Genomic DNA, 18,387 nt, shown 5'->3' with positions numbered 1-18,387 from the left:
AATTCTCGCGTGTAGGATATCTCGAAGTTGCTGTACAACATTTGATAGACTTGATTTCTTACTAGATTTCATATAAAAATTATATTTTAGCAATTTGTTAACATTTCTGTGACCAAATACATTGATCAGTTCTGTGAAAACGAATATAATATTATAGGATTGATTTAAATTTTGTGCTAGGTTAGGTTAGGTTATGTTAGGTTTTTAATTTCTCTGTGATCAAATACATTGATCAGTTCTTCTGTGAAAACAAATGTAATATTAAATATAATTTATCTTAGAATTGATCTAAATTTTATGCTATGTTAGGTTAGGTTATGTTAGGTCAAGGAAGTAATAAGGTTATGTGTGAAATTTTATTAGGTGTTTACAGTATTTTGTAATCATATTATGAATAAGAATATAAAATAAAAGATAACTAGATTGTAAAAACTATTTTTCTTAATTTTTATAAATTGTAGATGCTTGAAGAAATTAATTTTGCAGCAAATGTTGAAAAAGGTATTTTGTAGAGAGCCAGGATTTTTCCCCTTTCTTTTTGCCCATTGTTATCGTGAGATACTCAATTATGGATGCATTTATGTAGTAATAATCGACGATTATTAGGAGCACACATTGTCCCGTTTCTTCCTCGGCATCCGCTTTTAAATAACGGATATAAGAATGCCACGGTCGCCGAGTTTTTGCGTTAACGTTTAATTATTTATTCACTGGATGCTCTTAACGAGGTAGACCGGACACTGTTAGTAATTATTCACGCCCGTTCGAAACGTTTCCCTGACGTTACCAAGACTTTCTTAACTGTTCCCCAAGTTTTCTATCATTTTTTTACTTCATCTTTATGATTACTACTTTTCCCTCGGTACTATCGATGACGTTCGTGTATGATTTTAAACGCAGTGAAAATTTACTACGACTGTTATAGTCCTTTTATTTCTTACTCTTCGTTATGGACGCTATTACATCAACCCACTTACATTTATCTATCGATATTCATTCGATACTTTCACGAATCGACACTTTATGAAACTGTCGACATTATTCAATAATTTTTGTTTGTCACTTGAAATAAATTAATGCATTGACTATTTGAGAACGGAGCTCTGAATTTAATTTAATAACATTATGTGTCACATATGTGTCAAATAAAAGTAATAAATTACTTCATATAATTTGTATATACAATATTTTAAAATAACAATATAAAATAAATTCATAAAATAAACACATTCATATAAAATATGTACATATAAACACATATAAAATAAAAATGTATGTCACATAATATTAAAAAGAAAATATATACCACACAATATTATTTCTGCTACATTAATTTTAAACATTAGTTTACTACAAATAATTACATGGTGTTAATTCTATTAATAAAATTTTATCATACTACAGAAATTCAGAAGTCGAACTCCAGGCAGCCATTTTGTTTTCAGAGTAGCCACAAAATGGTCGCAGCCATGGTCGCTTCAATTTTCAGACTTAACTCTCAATATCTAAAAAAAATGATAGATCATTAAATAATTAACACTAAAACTACCAAATCGATCAAATAACCGATGCACAACTTTTTTATTATAAAATACACATCTTGTTAAAGTACACATCTTGAAATCAACATTGACTCTCATCAAAATAAAGAATAAATGTGTGTACTAATTTATGTTTCGTCATTTGTTCATTTATTTTTTAATTTCAAATTGAGTACACATTACATGCCGGTAGGTTTAGTGTTAATATTAGCCCAGATTATTAAGATTCGTAAAAATAGACCACCGTGTACAAGGATTTTCCATTCGTACCATAAAGCAGCCATGATTTCACCGCCGGCCCACTAGGTCGTTGTATTCGCCAACAATAGAGCAATGCGCTTTTCTCCGCGTGGAATTCGAGTTGCGTCATGGACGCTCGAAGAGAATCGCAAGAGAATCTACTTCTTGGCTGCTTTCGCGAGACCGCATCCGGAATCGATCGATACGTTAACAGGATGCGATGACTGACTCACCTGATCGTTTGTAAACTAACAGTGGTTCCCAAACGTCCATTCTTAATTTTCCTCACGCGAACAAAGTTTATTTCCCTGGGGAAAACTTGGCAGCCGACTTCACACTTGTTGATCTTTGTTTTCGTATTCATTGTTGTAGAAATTTGCAAGTTGGAGAATTTATAAATGTGGGGGTTGATTGGTTAAAAATTAGAGAACTTAATATTGAACAAATTTGATGTACATAGTGTTGGCTTTGTAGTATGAACAATGTTCTTCTTATATAATAAAATTTCCATAATAAAATTTTTATATAATAAAATTTATATAATAAAATTTCCATAAAAATGCAAGAGGAAGTTATACTATATTTTGCTAATATCACAATGAATCTAATCATCAACTTTATTTATTTGCATCACTTATGTAGAAATTGTGGCTATTTTTCTAAATGAGGTGCATATTCTTTAACGTCAAAAACCAAGATGGCCACCAGGTTAAATATTCACATCCAAAAATATAAATGCATCTTGTATTAAATATAACTAATGTAACTAATGTAATTAATGTAATTAATAATATTTAACGTAAATCGTAGTAAACATAAATCATCAACAAAATAATTCCATGACAAATTAATAACCGATTCATAATAACACGTTACACATAACCTGAACACGCAGCAGAAGAAAGCTGATGGCGTATAAAGCGATCGATCGTGTATTTTAATTAACGACTCCGCTTTTGTTTTATCCGTGGATCGTTTAAGAATACCATAGATCCATTCACCGGTTGCTAATTACAAGAACACCGCGGTGGAATGGCGATGGTAAAGTGACTTGCTAAAATTTAATCTACTGCGGCCAGCGAGGAGGACGCTCTGATTCCTCAAGTAATTAGAACATGGCGATCGGCGAGCTCTGAACAAGATACGAAAATGAATTTCGATACATTACCTGGTAGAAAAAAGTAGTCGAAACAGTAGCTTATAACGGATACGACAGAATTGAATAACTATTATAGCTTGTTGGGTGGGTAACAAGTTATTTGGAGAAATGGGAAAGTTTAGAGGGTATTATAAAAGTAAAGAAAGTTGATTTCTTATGTTATATTATTATCGGTAATTATTCATTGCAATGACTGCGAAATGTGGCTCCTGTAGTTACACAATCTTTCAAATATTTATTTCATTTAATATTCAATTTTTTATACTTCACTTTTAAAATTTTGTTCTTCTAATTTTAGCTTTATTCAATTTTGTATTATTTTTATTTATAGAAGAATTGGCTTTTACAGAAAAAAATTTTGTGTGTACTATAATTGTTATGATATTTAGATGGATTTGAAAAATAATTAATTCAGATCTTTCATTGTTAAATATTTTTGTTTAGGTATTTATTACAGTGTACTCAGTATACCAAATTTATAATAAATAGTAAAAATAAAATGCTACGATAAATTCTCGTTATATTGCCGCCATGGAAGTTCTGATAATCTGCAATATACTGAACTGACTAAGAAGCCATCTTTGACCAAGAAGCTATTCTTGACCAAGAAGCCATCTTTGACAAGAAGCTATTCTTGCCTAAGAAGCTCTCCTTGATATTGCATTTAATATCGCAGTGGTCTTCTCAAAAAAATTTGATATACAAAGCACAAAAGTGGGGTTAGGTTCGTTGTCTGTCGATTTTTAAGGAGATTGTTAAAATTTTTTGAAATGGACGTAACGCGACCAAGTGGTACGGTTCGCATACACGGTTTATGGATCGTGGCCCATACTCGGATGCGATGGATACTCGGCCAATGGAACGTCCCAAATAATACTTTTAGTTGCACATCCTACACGTATGTACGACGATTCAGAAAACCTCTCGTCATCTTGACACTTCATATAAGAAATCATCGAACTGTGCTTCCAATAGCTACGTGTCGTAAATTCTTGCACGTCAAAACATAACTTCCTGCATTTAATATTTACTTTATCTTTACTTATACATATTTATTTATGTAAATAGGTGTTGAAAATTAACTTGTTCATTAAGAAATTATTTATTTATTTTCAAGAATTGTTAGTTGTTATTATGCAACTTTGTGTAGTTTAATTTTTAGGTTAGAATTTTTATAATTTTCTGTATAATTGTATATTTGTAAGTTACAATTTTGTAGACTGTGCTTTTTAGGTTACGTTAGTGTACTTTAATTTTTAGGTTAGAATTTTTATAATTTTTGTTATGGTTGTCTAATTGTAGGTTACAATTTTGTACACTGTACTTTTTAGGTTAGGTTAGTGTACTTAAATTTTTAAGTTAGTTTAGACAATTGTGATAGTAATTATTAAATTAATAAATTTGTCTTGAGTATTTGTTTCAAACAAAAGTTTAACAAAACAATAAATCTAAAAGCTTCTTTACAACATACCATAACTATTATAAAATAATTATATTATAAAATATATTCTTAAGCAGTTACATTACTCTTCCAATCCAGTTCATAATGTCCACAATAAAACAAACATAAAATGAAGAATATAATGAATATACTAAACATTATTAAAATGTCAATGTTACTATAAATTGTGTAATAAAACACGAATTAATTCAACATAGAACTTATTATAGAAAGCAGACGTCGTGAATTGTTCGAATCATATTTCATAGCTATTATAATTTTAAGAATTCCATCTGCGAGTGTTCCAGTCCTATAAACGCTAACTCACGTAATAACGATAAGGCAAAATATAAAACGGATTATTTACGGTTGTATACATTGTACACGTCTGAGGTTGAAGATATGTAAGATCTAACCGGGAGAGAAGATGAAAGTGCCATTTTTGTAGCTTTTCAAGATTCCTGTGTGGCACGCAAGACCTCCAAGTGCCACCTGGTAACGCGATCATTATGATATTACAACAGGCAATATCTCGGGTTATTTGTGTCAATGTGCTTGTTTTTAGTCGAGATGAAAATTGTTTCTGGAATCATCATTATCCTTCATTATTCAATAAATTACAATTTTTTTGTTCTTTATTTAATATTCAATTCACTGTTCTTTTGCTATTTATTTAGATTGAATATTCAAATTTTTATACATCTTTATGAGATCACTCTTTTATTTTATTTATGTATTTTATTTGTACCGTAATTATTTATCAAAATGCCACAGTTATTTATTATAAATATTTATGATAAATATTTGTAAAAATAATTTGCTTAACACATTGATTATAAAAAGAACAATATCAAAGATTTCGCAAAATATTTTCAATCAAGTTTAACGAAATCAGAGAAAATTTAACAAAACCAAAGAAAATAAAATTTGCTCAGAAATATTTAACTGTACACAAAAATGTAAATACCATGAAAATAAGTCACGATAAAGTAAACTATTCCGAACTTCTCTACAAAACTGAAGCAAGCATCGGTTCAGCGAAATTGGACTTTAGATCAACAGGATAAATGGTCCGTAAAAAATGGCGGACAGTTCCAGCAGACGTCGTAAATAATCCAAACAACAAAATTACTAAATCCGTAGGAAAACGTACGACATACAGGAGTGTCGTAATTAAGGATTATTAACAGCCATTACTTACACGCAACCGAGCGGTGCGATCCATCAGACTAGCAAAAATAATAATGGACGCGCTCGATGGATTTTTCAAACGCATTTAAAACGGCTGTGAAAAAATTCAGTTTATTATTTGGTAACATAGTATGTTCATACAAAATGGCGCATAGTATGTTCACACAAGAAGGCGCTTTGAATGTTCACATAAAATGGTGCATTGAAAGTCCACACAAAATGGCGCTTTGAATGTTCATACAAAATGGCGCATAGTATGTTCACACAAAATGGCGCATATAGTATGTTCACAACAAAATGGCGCACTGAATGTTCACACAAAATGGTGCATTGAATATCTACACAAAATAGCAATTAAATGAAGAATGCAAACAAATAAGACTACAACAGTTACACTTAAAAAAACAATGTTATGTATCTGCAATATTATAATTGAATAAAATATATTAAAACTTTGTTGCTATAAAAACTAGCAATAAGAACTATAACAACTTTTCAATTCATCAATGTTATCTTTTCTGTGAACACCCTTTACACAAACATACAGCAGTTTTCTTTTAAAGTAGCACTTCTAACCTTCATATAAAATGGCGTCTTGAATCTCCACACAAAATGGCGGATGTCCAAACAAAATGGCGCACGATGTATCCTTATAACTTGGTGCATTGAGTATAAAATGTAAATTATACATATAAAATGTTACATAAAATATTTGTTCAAAATAGTTTGTTAAAATTATGAGACTAATCAATGTTATGGTCTTCTGTGAGACAAACTGTGGATGCTGAAAAGGCTGATGTGCGTACTGTGCAATCTACATCCTGTGAGACGAAGGATGGGTACTGAAGACACAGATATGTCTACTTCCTTGCAATCTACATCCTGTGAGACAAACGATGGGTGCTAAAACACAGACGTTCGTACTTCTGTACAATTTACCCCTTGTGAGATGAACAATGGGTGCTTCTATGCATTCTATTCGTTGTAAAATGTATGGTGAGTGCTGAAAACGTAAATGTAAGTATTTCTATGCATTCTATTCGTTGTAAAATGTATGGGTGCTGAAAACGTAGATGTGAGTACTTCTACACAATCTATTCATTGTAAGATGTATGAATGCTGAGAACGTAGATGCATTTCTACTCCTCGAGAAACGAATGTCGAGTGAAAAGGCCGATGTGCCTTCAGTCCAGAGTCACGATAAATGACGTGCCGTTCTTAAAGTGTTGATCCTCACAAAATGGCACGTAGAACGTTTGTACGAACATATGGACAGACCTTAAGCCATGTCGAAGGCACGACGCCACGAGGAGAAAGTTCCGAAGGCAGGAAGTGAAGTAGGCCACGACTTTGACCGCTCACAAGGTCCATACTCCCAAGGTGTATACGGCACTTCATGGATGTTTGCAGCGTGCAAAGGCCGATTCGACTTCGTTTCAGCTTCAGCCTGTCTCTCCTGCCACGAGAAACGAAACGGCATGCCGATCACCGATCGTTTTCGTGCGGCTAACAGGGACATCGTTTACTTGCGAGTCCGAACACGCGCCAAACATCTATGTAGGTGATTCGTGAGCCTTTACGAAATGATCGATCGATCTTGAATCGATGGGAAGAAAAAAAATATGGAGGAAGCGAGTCATCGTTTTCGATCGATACTCTCGCGCAACAAGAACTTGATACTTATTCCGCAAGTAAACATCGCAATTACAACCAGTTGTAACTGGACCACTGGGAAGAAAACGAGCAAAACGGTCGAGGATTTGAAAGGTACTTGCGAACGGTACTCGCCGTTTTGACGGTACGGATGTTGTGCGTGGGATTTTGGGGGAATGAATGTTTAACAATTTTCAAATTTTAGGTGTTCTTGATTTTTCAAGTTTTTAAAGTTCAAATTTCCAAATTCTTAAAGCTACAAAGTCCTCAATTTTTAGATGCACTGATTTCTTAATTTGTAAACTTTCAAATCTGACAGACTGACATTTACAAATCTGGCGAGGAAGATTTTGAACCTTCAAAGCCCCAATTTTTTAAATATTTCAAAGCAAATATTTTTAAATATTTCCAATATTTTTAATATATTTCTGATAGATGTTTTGTTCATCTCAGATTTATCCTTGACAACATATGAAGAATTTACACATAGTACCGTAATATACAATGAAACGTGACATAAACAAATTTATTTCGGCAAGAAATAATTAATAAGCATATGGAGTACATGAACGACATAATGCTTAGTACTTACATGCGTTGAAGAAAGCGAAAAGCGAAACGGAAAAGGGCATAGCAATGACTGGAATTAATAATAAGGTTGCTTCTTACGTCACTGCACTCTCTACATTACACGATACAAAGATGTGTCCCTATTGCACAGTATATAACATAATATGTCTCCTTAGGGAAAATGGCGATATAAAGGGAGGTAACCACTATCACTCGTCTTTTAGTGGGCATATTTTCGAATTTACATGCATTTGAGATTTGATGTTTAGAAATTTAGGTGTCTGAAGGTTTAGAAATTTATCAACTTGAAAATTGAGTAACTTGAATATTTAGAAAAATTTGTTAACCTTTATGAACTTAGAAAGTTGTGGATTTGAAAATTGACTAACTTAAAAATTTGGAAACTTGGAAATTTGAAAGTTTAAATAGTTGAAAATTCAGATATCTGAAAATTTGAAAATCTGAGAACCTAAACTGAAAATTTATAAACCTGAAAATTCTGAAACTTGAAAATATAAAAATTTAAAAGTGTGGAAAGTGGAAAATGTAAAAATTAAAAAATGTAAAATCTTGAAAATGTAAAAATTTAAAAGTATAGAAACTTGAAAATGTAAAAATTTAAAATTATAGAAACTTGAAAATGTAAAAATTAAAAAATCTAGAAACTTGAAAATGTAAAAATCCAAAACTGTAAAAACCTAAAATTGTAAGAATCCAAAACAGTAAAAACTTGAAAATTCCTCTCCCTATATCGCCATAGTGCTAAAACAAGCGCTACCAGTATCCATATTGCACGTAAAGCGAATGCCATAGAGGGAGATGCGTGATCCGGAAGATATTATAAAACGCTATTTCCTGATAGCTCGACCCAGCTCCACGTGGCCTCGTCACTGGGTCAAGGTTGCTTTTCAGCCTGGAAAACACCGCTACCAAGCATCTATTTGCTGTTCCCGTACGTTCGACTTAACTTTGAAACACTTCTATTAATACTTTGTACCATTCATATTGAGAATGAGAGAAGAGAATCGCGTGCCAACATCTTTGACGGGTTTCGCACGTGCTCAAGTTAAACTGACGTGACGAATTGTGTAACACCGTGTCGCGTTTTGGCAAAAGATCTCGGAAACATTGCTTATCCAAAAATTAAACTTATTAATAACTACTACTGTTTTGCATGATTTTACATGTTTATTTTATTGACAAACATGATGTGCATTACCTCTCAGAAATTCCACTATAATTTTGGCTAAAATGTATAACGTGTAGCCATTTATTTTTGTAGCGAAATAAGTGCAGAAGTAAAGAGTGACAATAAAATGAAAGTAGTAGTTGTTTATAAATTTAAATTAATTCAAACTTGCGACATTGATATTTTATTGTAAAATAATTTAGGTTAATAATTTGTTTTAAATGAACTGCTGAACAAAAGCAAAAGAATGATCAAATTTGTATGAAAAAAGTGTTGTCACACAGCTTTCTTTCTCTTAAAACTACAATGTTGTTAATACACCTAACCTCAAACATAACCTCAATAAATATTACAGCATAAACATAACCTCAATAAATATTGAAATATTACAGCAATCTTCTACAAAAAAATATGAAAATACCTGTCCTAATATTACAAGTCATTTTACACAAAAAAAATTATTTATAATCAGCCCAACTATCAGCCCATAATTCAATGTCTCAAATTAGGTTAGGTCCACATTTATAACAGAACCGTAAGCTTAAAAAAGTAACATTATTTTCGACGCGTTAGTTCGTGCATTTTTCATCATCTTCCACAGCAATATTGCACGTTTCAAAGAATTCAATTCAATCATAAACGCACCGTAATATACGTGTGTCTGGATGTTCCCTAAATTTTACAAGCGCACGCTGTCGTATGACATTCCTTGCACATCGTATCACCGCGACAGAATTGCATGCAATATGTTCTTTGTTTACTGTGATATTTCGTGGGACATATTTTTCTGCGACTGCAATATTGTTACGATATTTCTTTTTTAAATATGCATTTCTATAAAATTAATTTAAACAAACGTACACATTACTTTCTTTATACAAGAAGATACATATTTTTTATGGTTCTTTTTTGCGATAATCAATAGTTTGTTGAAAATGTGTTCATAGTTTGAACACATGAAAATGTTTTATGTATGTAAAAGTATAAATGTTAGATGTTTAATTATATTTAGGTGCAGTTACATATTTAATTTTGTAGGAAGAATAAATGTATGTGTGTGTTTTATAACGTGGATGCAATGTAATGGCAATATAATGAGAGTGTATTGTACTGCTGTTATTGTTAATGTCATTTGTTGTTTGTTATATATCTTTTCTTATTTATTATTTCTTGGTCATTGTATGCTATTTTTCATTTGTCATTTGTTATTTGTCATTTGTTATTTGTCATTTGTTATTTGTCATTTGTTATTTGTCATTTGTCATTTGTCATTTGTCATTTGTTATTTGTCATTTGTTATTTGTTATTTGTCATTTGTTATTTGTCATTTGTTATTTGTCATTTGTTATTTGTCATTTGTTATTTGTCATTTGTTATTTGTCATTTGTTATTTGTCATTTGTTATTTGTCATTTGTTATTTGTTATTTGTTATTTGTCATTTGTTATTTGCCACTTGTTATTTGTTCATTGTTATTTGCTCATTTTTATTTGTTCATTGTTATTTGCTCATTTTTATTTGTTCATTATTATTTGCTCATTTTTATTTCTTCATTATTAAATGTTCACTGTTATTTCTTCATTGTTATTTGTTCATTGTTAAATATTCATTGTTAAATGTTCATTGTTAAATGTTCATTGTTAAATGTTCACTGTTATTTCTTCATTGTTAAATGTTCATTATTAAATGTTCACTGTTATTTGTTCATTGTTAAATGTTCACTGTTATTTCTTCATTATTATTTGTTCATTGTTAAATGTTCATTGTTAAATGTTCACTGTTATTTTTTCATTGTTAAGTGTTCATTATTAAATGTTCACTATTATTTGTTCATTGTTATTTGTTCATTGCTAAATATTCATTGTTAAATGTTCACTGTTATTTGTTCATTCTTAAATGTTCATTGTTATTTGCTCATTTTTATTTGTTCATTGTTATTTGCTCATTTTTATTTGTTCATTGTTATTTTTTATTTACCACCAGCATTATAACTGCCGCAAAGACAGTTCCACCAAAAATTAAACATGAAAGAAATACAACCAAGTAACAGCACTATAAACATAACCTCCTCATCAATCGAAATACTCCCAAAAAAGAACTGACCAATCCTTATATGTCCACGTGATACATTCACCAGCGTGCAGGCCGTGGTTTAGTAAAAAGTTATCGAATTTCCAGCGATCATTTAAATGGGACGACTTTTTATTATCTAGAAAGTTTTCGAACCACCATCGGCTTTGACTGAAATGGAGTATCAATGAGTATCAAGATGGTGGCGCGCGAAAGAAAACATGCTCCCTTTCGAGTTATTTATGCTTCAAGGGGTCGATCATGAAATCGATCTGCCATACTTTCGCCGAATATACTTGCCAGAAATCTTATACATTCGTTTGCTTATTTAGTCGAGATTGCGTTAATTGATAATTAATATTGTTTGAGATGAAAAAAGAGGAGACAAGGATATGTTTGAGGTGACAGTAGTGAGTATGGAAGTTTCATTAGAAGTTACATTACATCTCGGTGTAAGTACATCTTTCCTGTATCTAATGATCAGTAATAATCTCGTAGTTGCATCGAGTATTATAAGATGAAATGAAATGCTACTCGAGACGAATGGGATCTCCTTAGAACATCCATTATACTGACAAATGTATGACTGATGAATTTGTGTGCAGCGAATATTGAATTGATCGATGCGTTCATAGAAAAAGCACGTATTATAAAATCGAAAATTTGCGAATATTATCACATTAATTATTTTAGTCTCTCTTGACTTTTTAACTTATCTCTGAACTTTTATTAACTAATACGGTTATTCATTTATTTTTATGATTTCTATTTATAAAATTGTAGTGTATGACACGACGCATTTTTAGGTTAGGTTATCCGAGACAAATAATATTATAAAATTGTAATTTTAATTTTGTACTAATATGTAATTTTAATTTTATACTAATATGCAATTAAAATGTGTAAAATTATAATTTTAATTTGTAGTAAATATATAAGTTAATACACACATTGTGGATTTCCATTTATTGTTTGAATCAAATTATACAAAAATATAAAGTTGTCAGATTTAGCTGGTTTTAGACATTTGTAAGAACGCATCCCCAAAAACTATGATGAGTGAAGGGTTAAATGGGACACCCTGTATAGTTGGCAACGCTAGTTAACGCACACGCACCTGCACCGGCGATCGTGAGTGATAATCGTAGAGTAGGTCAGCGGAACAGCGCCTCTAGCAATCAACGTTCTTCGCCTTCTCGAGTTTTATGTGTGCACGGATACTCGTGTCACGTACACACGTTCATCTCTGTGTATTACATACATACCTGTACATACCTGATGATAAAAGGTATGGCGAACCGTGTGCGACAAGAAACGAGTACCGATGTCGTCTGCACGAAACTTCTACTTCCTCTTGTATAATTCTGACAGTACCTAGTCTCCAAAATCCCTAGATCCCAATTCTCCAAATCTCAAATTTCCCTAATTTCCAAATTTCCAAATCTTCATATCCCCAAATCCTTAAATCCCCTAAGTTCACTATGCCTACATTCCCAAATCTCTAGATTCCTGAACCTCTAAATCCCTAAATCCCTAAATCCCCAAACCCCTATATCCTCAAACCTCTATATCCCCAAACCCCTATATCCCTAAATCCCTAAATCCTTGAATCCCTAAATCCCTGAATCCCTAAATCCTTAAATTCCTAAATCCTTGAATCTCTAAATCCTTGAATCCCTAAATCCTTGAATCCCTAAATCTTTGAATCCCTAAATCCTTGAATCCCTAAATCCTTGAACCCTCAAATCCTTGAATCCCTAAATCCTTGAATCCCTAAATCCCTGGATCCCTAAATTCCTAAATCCCTAAATCCCTAAATCCTTGAATCCCTAAATCCCTAAATCCCTAAATCCCTAAATCCATAAATCCTTGAATCCTAAAACCCCAGACCCAGAAACTCTATAAATCTAAAAATTTTGCCAAATTGCAAATTTGACGCATCGAAGAGATTGAAGCAAGGAATTAGATCGCTTAACGTTTCTGCGAATGAATGAATTTTGCACGTGTTGTTCGAACATCACGGTCACTGATTCTATCCAGATGATCACTGACTTGAGATACACATTGAAATGGAATTTTTTAATTGAGCCTCGCAATTTTATGAATCTGGGCGATAATACGTGGCCCGTATCACGGACCGAGCTACATGGTCAACGAATCTATTACCATCCTAAATTCTCGAACGTTTATTTACCTACTTTTCAGTATCATTAAAAATGAAAATCAATTCGTGTTCGATAGAGATGTACATCCATGTTCGGTTTAATTCGATTTAATTTGATATTTCGATATTAAGTGCATACTTGAGGCGCACATCATTTTTAAAATTTATCTGAAAATTTGCTGTGTTGAATAATTTTAATTGGCTTCAGTTATTGTCGATAATGTTCACTGTATGAACGTTTGAATAAAGAAATAAAATTAAATAGCTACTTTAATGTGGCCATTGGTGTGACCACCACCAATTACCTACTCTAACCTAACCTAAATATAAACCTAATTATTTTTTGTTGTAACAGGAAAACTTTTTCTAGGTTAGAAAGCAATAACCAAAATTCAGAAGAGGTAAAAATGAAAATAACTTGCATGTTAAAGAAAGTAGTTAAAGATGAAACGAGATAAATCTGTGCCAATACATGGTTATGTGTTCTACCAACTTATCAGTTACACGATCAAGATCTTAAATTACACTGTTACAGATTGTTACTATCTCATTAATGTTCGCTGCATTCTGCTCCGCCACTTCATTTGCAATTAATCGCTTTCATCTCACCACACGAATCACCATTTTCTACTTTCTACGAAAGTGTCTAATTGTTCCATTTGAATTTTCCTCCTACGATTTGCCCTATTTCTTACTGTGGCCATGTAAAATTAAGTGAAAACAATGTTGGAAGCAGGATACTTTATTTGGTTATATAAAACAGTAATTGTTTGTTGAAATATTGAATAGTGATATATAAAAAGAGAACCAAAAAAATAATGTATGAATAATGTAACCAAAAGAGTATGTCGTTTAGTATAATGACAATGAAGATAGTATAAAGATTATAATCTTTGAAGATTATTTTTTATTACTGAATAAAGTTTCTTAAAGCATTGAATAAATTTTCTCAAGAAATTTATTGTTAATGTACAAAAATGTGTCGATTGAAATGACTGTTTATATTGACATGTATATCAACAGCGGCCATTTTGGTTTCACCACTCACCAGACGCACATAACCTAACAGAAGTACAACAAAATAATTATTTTGAGTAGTTGTGCAATACGAAATGAGTTCAATTTAAAACCTTAACTACAACAGACTTAAAATGGTGCTATATTATTTAACACTGAATAAAAAAAAAACAAAAAGATTTAATTTTAATATGAACAAAAGCCTTATCTCTCAATCCAAATATAAAAGTGCCTAAATATAAAACCTTTCAAATAGCAAATATTTCTAAAAAAAAATGACAGCCAATAAAAAACAAAAGGATTTAATTTTTACAGAAACAAAAACCTTATCTCTCAATCCCAAATACAAAAGTGCCAAATACAAAATTGCCTAAATGTCAAACCTTGTAAATAGCAAATATTTCTAAAAAAACTGACAACACCTGAACATCGCAATTAAGGACACTGTCCACAATGGACAATGAAAAAAGATAAGAATGAAAAGATCGATGGGGAATGATAATCGACCGGATGGGTGGAGTCAGGTGAGAGGTGCAGAAGACCATAGAAAGTCTGTATCATGAAATTGCATTCCATAAAGAATGGAAAGTCGATGAATAATTCTCTTCATTTTTTTTTTATTTTCTTTATGCGAATTACCGTGGGGCACTGAAGCGATTGCTTGTCCAGCCATCTTTTTCCCCCTTTTTTTCGTTAGAGACGGACTGCGTACTCTCGATCGGAAAGATCAACAAGAGTACGACGACCGACGACTGGGCTAGATTAAGGCAACCAGGTCACGTGCCACTGATGCCAATGGTATCGTTACTTATGAACCATTCCAACAGTAATCGACACTATGTGTACCGATCTTTCCCGAAACTGAAGTCTAAATATAGCCTCGGGTCTAATAAACTCGAAGTGTACTCTTGATTTTTAGGGAAAATTGTTTGAAGATGCTGGTAGAAATTTTTATTTAGAAATTTTTAGTAAAAGTAGAGTGTGCTTGTGGACTAGCTGGACTGTAAATAATTTTACTTTTTTTTTTTAATTAATTTTAGTGGAAATTGCAGAAGAGTTCAGGGAGAAATAATTCTGAAGACCTCACTCAAAATTGTTGTTATACAGTATCCTGTAGAACCTAACATTTATTTCAAAGATTTTACTCACAAGTTTATTTTTTAAACAATAATCTGCTGAATCACAAGCTAATTTGTTAGGACCATTGCTGACATTGAGAGATTTATCATAAGTTATGTAATGAATTACATCGTGTGGGCTGTCATTACTCTAAACGTCCCTGAATAAATGATCTCAATACGAGTTTCATTTCAGAATTACTCTGAAATATATTCTGCAAAATAAAAGAGAGTATTAAATTAAAAATCGCTATACATATTTACTTTGTGTTACAAAAGTGCAGATGTTGCAAAAGAGATAAACTTTGACTATCGACTTTAACAATTTGACTATCGTAAATTAACCATAAGTCAACTTTATTTTATAAACAATTAGAACATTTGAAAATACACCTGAGAATATATATTTTCACTATGCCTACAAGCATTTATGTGTTTGCTTATACATTTAGTTTGCAAAGATTTGAATTATCATGCTCGAAGAAAGTTGATCAACAGGTCAACACCAAAGAAGCACACAAGAAAAATATTGGTAAAAGATACAGCTAATTTCAGTTTTCTAATATTAAATTATCTATGCGATTTCTAATGTCAAAGGTGAAAAGTTACGTTGACACAGGTCTTGTTTTAAGAACAAGCATGAGTGTACAGATATAAGAAAGTCTTGAGGCAATTACCATCTTACACGTAGATCGTCTATAATTAATCGAGGAAATTGTGTCGGGAATAGTGCCAGGCAAAACATACGGAAGCAACAACGTGAGAATGACCGTCCCAAGGACGAGGACGGTCATTAATCATAACATCGGTACGGTAGTTACGGGAGGCTTGAATATCACCATAGGTAGTGATGGGTTTAAGCAGTTTGCAAGTTCACTTTAGATTCCCACCTTCCCAAATTTCCAAGTTCCCAAATTCCCAAATTCCCAAATTCTCCTATTCCCAAATTCCCAAATTCCCAAATTCCTAAATTCCCAAATTCCCAAATTCTCAAATTTCCAAATTCCCAAATTCCCAAATTCCCAAATTCCCAAATTTCCAAATTCCCAAATTCCCAAATTCCCAAATTCCCACCTTCCCAAATTCCCACCTCCCCAAATTTCCACTTTCCCCAATTCCCACCTTCCCAAATTCCCAAATTCCCAAATTCCCAAATTCCCAAATTCCCAAATTCCTAATTTCCCAAATTTTATAATTTCTAAACCCCTAAATCTCCAGTTCCTTGAATCCCCAAATACCCTAATTTTCCAAATCCCCAAATCCCTAAAACCCCAAATCTCCAAAACCCCAAATCCCCAAATCCCCAAATCCCCCAAAAAATATTTCCAACAAACGAAACTAAAAGAACAACAGTTCATATCTCGCTTAAACCCATCGCTACTCCAGAACGGAATTGAATCATGGAATACTGGTTACGCGCACGCGCATAATCAAGCTTTCTGCGCTTAGAAGCAGATATGCATCGAAACATCGAAAATTATCGGCTATTTCTGCAGATATGTTCGATAAATAGCTGGGATACTTTGTTTAAGTCATTCATAGGTGAAATGCATGAAAGTCGAAACAATTCGAGGTTGCCTCATTAAACCGAAACACTAATTAACCCATTTCTATGGAGATTGCTGGTCCAGATTATCCTTAAACGTTACCTGCAATTGTTCCAAAGATAAAACAAGGATATATGGAATGTCCTGATTAACTTGATCTTTAAATATCTTCTTCATTTTTTATGATAAGGAATCTTTGTATAATTTAAGGAGCATGTATTAGGTTGTCTCTTTCGTTAGGTTGAAAAGTGGTTTAGATTATGTTTAGACAAATGTACTTTGATACTTGTTTGACATAAACTTGTTTTGTAATTTATGTCTGAAGTGGCATTTATTATTTTAGCTTTTTGTTTTATGACAAAGTATCTCACTTTCTTGTATGTCTTTCCTGAAAGATGGCTAACCAGAATTTACATCAGCAACGTGTGATATTATAGTCATTAAATAAGGAAACGTTGAGAAGGTATAATATCCACATTGTAGTTGTCCAGACTATCTGCAACTAATTTTGAAGATTTATGACTGGAAGATCACGACCGTAGTCGTGAATGTAGATAGTTCTGATAATTTAAAGCTGGGATTAAAGACATAACCCAGAAGCTAAGTAATTTAACAGATCTGGACTTAGGAGATTAACGTCATATTTCCCAAGTAGTTTAAACATTGAACCTAGTAGATCAGTAACGTAATCGAGAATGTATCTGATTCAGAAAATGTAAAGTTAGATCAATCACATAATGATCACCTATTCACCATGACTAAGTGTCCATATCATAGAAAGTGCATCCTAAAGGAGCTCTCCACCTCCTATACACCTTTCGCAAAGTTACTCTAACATCTCACAAACACCAACTAATGGCCATCTCATGAAGCTTGAATTAAGTACAGACCCATTCCAGACTTAACTCAATCGAACCACCATGAAGCATACGTTCAATTCCCCATCAACCGAAGTACTTACGATTTGCTCATTCAACCTAAAAGGACCCGTTCCTCAAGAGATTGGTCACTTTAAACGAAGGTAGAATCCTGTATAAGCACTGCTAGATCCCCAAAGGATTCTGGTCCAGTCGGCATAAGATCCCTAGCTTGTCGACAGAGTTCCACTCGAAGAAGGCTCTATAGTCCATCTATTGGAACTGGGAGGATCTTGTCTGTCGTAAACTACTTCGACAAAGGCAAACTTTACTTTTAGTTAGGCTAGTCTATCAGATACCACAGTTAACCGTGAGATAAGCGTTTTGCTGAACGTGACAGAAATGTGAGCATAAGTGAACAAAGACTTGGACTCTTTCCATGAGATCTTGGACCCTCTCTTCATTTTTTCTCTTACATGTTCAACATTGGAGTACCATGAGGACGTCATAAAAAGGGTAAACTTTTCGGTGACATTTATGGAATCTATGTCTGGGTGGTTGCTCTAGATTTACTGTAGGCTATAGGATGTTATATCATCGATTCGCTGTATATTATAGATTTACTAGGTTG

The sequence above is a fragment of the Megachile rotundata genome, chromosome 2 (assembly GCF_050947335.1).
Source record: "Megachile rotundata isolate GNS110a chromosome 2, iyMegRotu1, whole genome shotgun sequence".
Lineage (NCBI taxonomy): Eukaryota > Metazoa > Arthropoda > Insecta > Hymenoptera > Megachilidae > Megachile > Megachile rotundata.
This window is presented reverse-complemented; position numbering follows the sequence as displayed.